The sequence below is a fragment of the Perissodus microlepis genome, chromosome 2 (genome assembly GCF_051167445.1).
Source record: "Perissodus microlepis isolate ML-2025 ecotype Zambia chromosome 2, ASM5116744v1, whole genome shotgun sequence".
Lineage (NCBI taxonomy): Eukaryota > Metazoa > Chordata > Actinopteri > Cichliformes > Cichlidae > Perissodus > Perissodus microlepis.
The window spans coordinates 25,125,328-25,132,629 of NC_140462.1; positions in this window are offsets into that span (position 1 = coordinate 25,125,328).

Sequence of the window (7,302 nt, forward strand, 5' to 3'; positions counted from 1 at the left end):
GCTTAAGAAAAAAAAAAATTCTGAAAAAGGTCAGGTATAAGGACTGGACTGAAAATAAGTGAACAAGCAGCAAATATCCAAAGAAATGCAGACTTGTTGCTCAAAACCACTTTCAAAAATTAAATAATTCATTAATAATCTGGCTCTGTGGAGCCAAAACATAACAAACTGAGTGAGGGCTAAAAAACTTGCACAAGTAAATGACCAAGTAAAAATAAAAATAAAAACTTTTTTACCTCTCAGTCTGATGAGGTACTGTTGTCACGCTACCAGCAGGGTGATGTGGACACCTGAGTTTGTGACTGCGATAACTCAAGAACAAAACAATGTAGGATTTTAGATCTGTTACTTGGAGGCTGAGGGGTACCAACGGCCACCGCCAGTATTTTTGTTAACTGTTATCATAATGCATCCATAGAGGGTAAACCATCCTCATTTTTCCTTACGGGACAAACAGGTATTAGTAATAACCGATATCTGCCTCCTTAATAAAAGTTCATATGAAATTATTAAATAGTTTATTTATCTTTGGAAATAAAGCCGTGATGTGAAGGGCAGTGAGTGCAGTCTGGACTGCTGCATTCACATCAAACTCAGATGTTATTTTTCTGTATGATTAAGTGTAATTATCTCAATCATTGTTCTGCACACTCATAGTGCCTTTCAGATGTCATTACACTTAATTACAGCTCTTTCAGTGAATCGTTTAAAGGCCGAGCTCCGGGGCTTGAGGCAGCCAATCATTTTCCCCCGAGCTCCTGTCAGCCAGTCGCAGCAGCCCATCCAGGTGGTGGCGTAGGAAAGGCTCAGTAGGGGAAGGTTGCCTGCGGGTGCTGATTCAGGATCTGCTCTTCCTTCTGCTGGTCTCTGTCCTCTGTGTGGGTAAAACTGATCTGCCAGACCAGCTCTTCCAGTCTATAAACGCAGCTCAATGGCGAAAACCCATCATTAGCCCGTCATGGTGGTTGTAAATCACTCCAATGGGCTCTGTTGTCATAGCACGTTGGCTTGGAGAAAGTTTGCCAGAATTTCAGTCAAATGAGGTGTTCTGGGTTGTTGATGGTGGCAAATCTACAGAACAACCGTTCGCTATTTCATGTGAAAATCGCATGTACGCACAAGTGTTTTTCCTTGGGAACGCCTTCTTGAAGTATCTGGTGCATTAGGGAAGAACGTTAGCTCATCCATCAACTGGCTGTTTGTAAACGAAGACGTTGAGCTGCCAGTTAGCGAGGTGGAGCAGTCAATAAATGCTGTACATAGCAATGGATGTGAATCACTGGCTTTTATAGATGTTCCGTTCATTTTTATTTATATTCTTTGGAGCAAGTCACGTTGAAAGTTAAATTTACTGTGTTTTTATTTGTATAAGTGCCTTGGGGCGACTGTTGTTATGAGCTGACACCATATGATAAAATCCTTTGTTTATCTTTGGTCGCTGAATCAGACTGAAAAAAACTTACCAAGTGTCAAACGTATATCTGCAGCCGTGGAATGATCACTGCTGGCTGATTGAATAGACTTCTATTGATAACAATAGTCAGTTAATCTGGGGTGGCTGTAGCTCAGGTGGTAGAGCAGCTCATCCACTGGTCGGAAGGTTGGTGGTTCGATTCCTGGCTTCCCCTAGTCTACGTGCCAAATATCCTTGGGCTAACCCCAAATTGCTCTCCAATGCATCCATCGGGGTATGAATGTGTGTGAATGTTAGCTATAAAGCACTTAGAAAAATGTGCTTTGTGAATGGGTGAATGCACAAGTTGTGTAAAGCGCTTTGAGTGCTCAGATGAGTAGAAAAGCGCTATATAAGAACCAGTCCATTTACCATTTAAATAAACACAACGTCTCCCCAAGCAACAACTGAAGACTAAAACAAATTCATACTATTTACTCAGCTAAATGTTTAGGCCTTGACAAATAAATGCTTCCCAGAACTGTATGTAAGTATGATTTAGACAAAAGTTCCCCACAATGCTCCACAGCCATCTAAGACCAACCCAAATTCAGAATTAAAGATGACGTTCAGTCAAAATATATCTTAAAAAGTCCTGAATGAACATCAAGCTAGGTCCAATACCATCAACAATGAAATCTAAGACCAACTTTAAGAGCTAAATCAGTTATCAAGATCATGTCCAAAACAAAAACTGGTCTAAAACCATTTCAGACCCCAACTCAAAACAGTACCCACACCATTCAAAATCATGTCCAAACCTGGCACTTCATCAACAAAAAACAAACAGAAACTGTCGTAAAGAAGTCAAAAACAAGTCATCAGTCCAAACCAGTTTGAAACCTCTCCTGAACTATCCAGTCTAAAACGCACCCCAAACCTTTTTCTAATTTATTTTGCTATGTTTATTTTTGTTCAGTGCTTTGTGACTGTGAAAATTGCTTTGTAAATACATTTTAATTACGTACCTCACAAACTGTCTAAAACGTGTCCCAAATCATCAGAAACAAAGTCCAAGAACAAAGTTAATAAAAACTTAAAACCAGTCTGAAAGCAAGTCCAAAGTCTGAAGACAAAATGTTTTTTATGCTTACATCTACAAAAATGGAAAGCAGTATATTTAATTTCACTGGTTTCTGAGACATAAAAATTGCATGTATAGAATTATCATTAAGATCCAATTTGGAAATAAATAAATAAGTCTTTAACATCACAAGTTGACCAACCTCATTACACAACTCTGCTTTAGATTTCTGACAGCAGTCTTAAGAAGACCATGATAAGAGCTCCTGCCATTCAGGACTTTAATTATACACTCGTTTTCATTTTACTACCTGAACCTTTCATCACATTCATTATGTATTTGTAGGTAAACAAAGGTTTTAAGAGGAATTTCTTTCATAGTAGCGTCAGCTAGTTTACTTCCCACATGGGAAGTTTGTGGTCACACCAATTCCCACTGTGGAACCTCGCTTCAATCAGGTGTGCATTAAATGTCCGCCCATCGCAGTAGCTGAAAGGACTTACTGTCATGCCTTTGTTCGGTCATGTACGAGCATGTAAATACCGGACCTGATGTAAATACACAGAGGCTAATAAAATTTATACAAAACACTTCATCATCATAAACAGTGGCAGCAGTGTGAGTGTGGCAGCAGATATTTGATCTCAAGCCCAAGGCTGAGCTGCAGCTTTAAAGCAGCGGAGCGGATAACGACAGGCTCTGATGTTAATTGCTTTCATTTACAGCAATTAAGTTGATTTGGTAGATGAGGGGGTTCGATAACGAGAGGCTGGGTTAATTTGTCTTGTTTGGATAAATACTTTGATTAACATTATAGAGCTGCTGAGCCCCACTGATGCAGAGGTGGTGCATGATTGACGTTAATTGCAGCACTCAGCTGATTGGAGAGCAAAAAGCTCAACAAGTGTTGAACAAACTTCACGAAAAACAAAGCAGAGGGTCCAACAGCACAAAGAGGGTAAAACCATCGATTCCTGCAGGATACGGTTCAAATCTGCAGTGTGTTGGAGCTTCTCAATATAGTATTTTATAAATACTTTATATCTGCTCCATGGACTACTATGTAAACAGATAATAGATATCCACACTGTGAACTTTGCATTAGCATTTTAGCTGTTGGTGTCCATCGCTGACTGTATTTGGACTATATTTGCACAAGAGGATGGAGTCCTAAGTAGCTAATGCTAGCTAACTTGCTTATCAACTACATCCATAGACTATGCGATAGCATCACACAGGAACGGATAGCTGCTAATTAGTACTCATTAACATCCAAATTAGAATTTCCCCTCACCAAAACTGGAGCTGAGGCTTCTTGGACGGTCTGTTAGTACAGTAACCTCACAGCAACTATTGTATTGTTCAGATCATGTTAATAAAATAGCTCCAGAAGGCTCCAACAGCACAAACACAACCCAGAGGTCCCCTTTAGGGACTCAACTGAGATGTCAGCCACCTGTCAGTCAAAAAAGGCCACGCCCCTAATAAGGTAAATTATTGCAGGCAAAATGGCTTCTAAAACAGTCTTGCTTCTGCTTGATGGTATGAAACCAAATGCGATAAGATGACTCTTTACTGATAAACCACTGAAACTGTGAAGGGCTGTTGTTGTTTGCAGCTCTCTGGTATTTCCTGGAAGTTTTTACATCAGGTTAACACATTTGAAAATAAATATGAAAATCCTGCGAGCTCCTCTCATTTAAAAAAAAAAAAAAAATGAGCACAGCAGGAGCCTCAAATATCCAAACATATCTTCAGTTTTTGAATCCACCTGCTGTCTCTTCTCTGCGTTTGTAATTGAATCTAAAAACCCTCAATAAGCGCCGTGGTTCAGCTGGACTCGTTTGGAAACCACCGGCACACTCTGAGGAGATAACGAGAAGTGATAATTTGTTTCTGCCGGTCGTGCACCTACATGCATCCCACCATCTGTTATTTCATTTCAGCCTCCCGATGTGAATATTGAAACATTTCCATGGCAACAACAGCAACATACAGGCAGGTAGCAGCGCCTGGAGGAGGAGGATGCAGATTTTTCTTGCATCTCCATCATAGTCACACTCTGCTCGTTATTTGTTGTGTTTTCGAAGCAGTTTTGTCGCTGACTTCTTTGGGCTTTTCTCCTGTAATTAGGGCATCTCCTTACTTAGATGTAACTCAGACGTCATATGTAGTTAAACAAGGTCAATTAGTGCTTCCAGTTAAGATACCTCATTACAAGAAGGTGCTGCTAATTTTCAGATGTACTTCTGCTGCGATATGGTGACATAAAAGTATATTTCTTGATCATACTTGTTTTTTGATTACTGAGTTGAGAATCTAATTTGTCTTACAATAGAGTTTTTTGGTAGCCTTCTAAACCTGCACTTAATCTGTGACCTACGTTAGCCCTTCCTGAGTTTATATCTCAGGCAAGATGTGAAAATAAAACTAATTGTTTATTTCAGCTGTAAGCTGGTTTACAGGGACTGACACACTGTTAGAGGATGTCGTTGTTAAAGCACTGTGCAAAAGTCTTGAGCCACCCCTCATTTCTTCGTATGTTGCAGGAAAAGTGAAAAAGGGTGTAGCCAATCAGATGCTTTCCAGGTGGTTTTGCATAGTGGATCAAAATATGATGGTACTTTTCTGTGTTCATATTTTCATCAGTATTAACAATGATCTCCAACAGCAATGGCTGAGCAGCTGCCCAACCCATGACAGAGCCTCCACCGTGGCTGCACACTCTCCTGGCTGGGATCATTCACAGACATGCAGCAGTGCAGATGATGGCTGAAAAATCTTACCCCTGGAAGCGTTTACACGTCATGTTTACATTCATCGTGTTTCTGACATGCAGCGTGTCATCCTGTTTTTGTTTTTTTTCACAGCAGCAATGATGTCATAGCTTGAAAAAGGAGCAGGACTCCATCAGCCAAGGATGAGCTTCACCCTGTCACAGGTCTGACAGCTGCTCCTACAAAACCATTCAGTCATTCATGTGACCATCAAAGAGTCAGAAAAAAACCTCACAAACATTTTTAAAGCCCTGATCCACAGGAATCTCCTGCCATTGCATTTTTAAAATAGTGCTGGCTAAAAGAAAAGTGAATGTTTCCAAATGATAGAATATGCAACGAAAAACTGCAATATAAACTCACTGCTAGTATTAATAAAACATTTCTCCTCAAAGCAAAATACTGTATTTTAGGTCAGTTGGGTCCATATATATTTGGACACTGAGATAAGTTTTTTTGCTTTTTTGTTTTTTTTTTAACCTGTTTACTGAAACATATTCCCATTACAGTTATATAATGGACATGGACATAATGTGTAGACTCTTAAATTTTAATTTGAAGGTATCCACATAAAGATTGGATAAAGGGTTTAAGAGTTTCAACTTCTTAACATGTGCCACCCTCTTTTTAAAGGGTAAGTAAAAGTAGTTGGACACTTCAGTCAAAGGTTATTTCATTTGGCATTTGGACGATTTTGCTGTGAACAGGCAACATGTGGTGAAAGGAGCTCTTCATGCAGGTAAAACAAACCGTCCTTAAGCTGTGAAAACAGAAAAACCCCATCTGAAAAATTAGGAGTGGCAAAATCTACAGTTTAGTACGTCCTGAGAAAGAAAGAAAGAAAGAAAGAAAGAAAGAAAGAAAGAAAGAAAGAAAGAAAGAAAGAAAGAAAGAAAGAAAGAACTCAGCAATGCAAAAAGACCGCAAAAATGATCGCAGAATAATTTCCATTTTGATGAGAAACTGCTTCACAACAGCTGACCAAGTGAACTACACTTTCCAGGAGGTAGGTGTATCGATATATCCAAAAAGAGAAGAAGATAAAGAGGAGACTGCATAAAAGTAAACACAGAGGGTTCACTGCAATGTACAAGCCACTCATGAGCCTCAAGAATAGAAAGGCTAGATTGGATTTTAAACCATCTAAAAAGAAGCCAGCACAGTTCTGGGAAAAACCTTCTTTGGGCAGATGAAACCAAGATCAACCTCTACCAGAACCCCGTGTTTGCATGGGTTCTCTCAGGGTACTCCAGCTTTCTCCACAGTCCAAAGACGTGGGGTTAGGTTAATTGGTAATTCTAAATTGCCCATACGTGTGAATGTGAACATCTGTAAAACACAGCAGAGGCAGTGAGATGGCTTCAGCTGCCAGTGGCACTGGGACACCAGTGTTTATTGATGATATGACACAGAATGAATTCGGCGGTAATCAGAGATATACTGTCTGACATTTTATAATACAGATGGACAATGACCTAAAACATTCAGCCAAAGCAAGAAAGTGGAATATTCTTGAATGACCAAATCAGTCACCTGATCTTGACCCAACTGAGCATTTCACTTGTTGAAGACTAAACTTCGGACAGAAAGGCCCACAAACAAAAAGTACCTGAAAGCTGCTGCAGTAAAGGCCTGGCCAAGCATTAAAAAGGAGGAAACCCAGCATCTGGTGATGTCCATGACGTCAAGACTTCAGGCTGTCGTTGCCAGCAGAGGGTTTTAAACCAAGTGTTAGAAATGAACATTTTATTTTCAGTTATGTAATTTGTCTAATTACTTTTGAGCCCGTGAAGTGAAGAGAATGTGTTAAAAAATGTTTTAGTTCCTCACATTTTATGAAATGTGTTTGTTCAGCCCACTGAATCAAAGCTGCACTTCAAATGCATCTGAGCTGTTTCATTTAAAATTCATTGTTGTGATGTGCAGAACCAAAATCTGAAAAAAAAAGTTGTCTCAGCCCAAGTATCTGTCAGCCTAACTGTATATAATAATCAAATGTTTAAATAAATATTTATTTTAAAATAAAAAGAATAATTATTTACAGTACA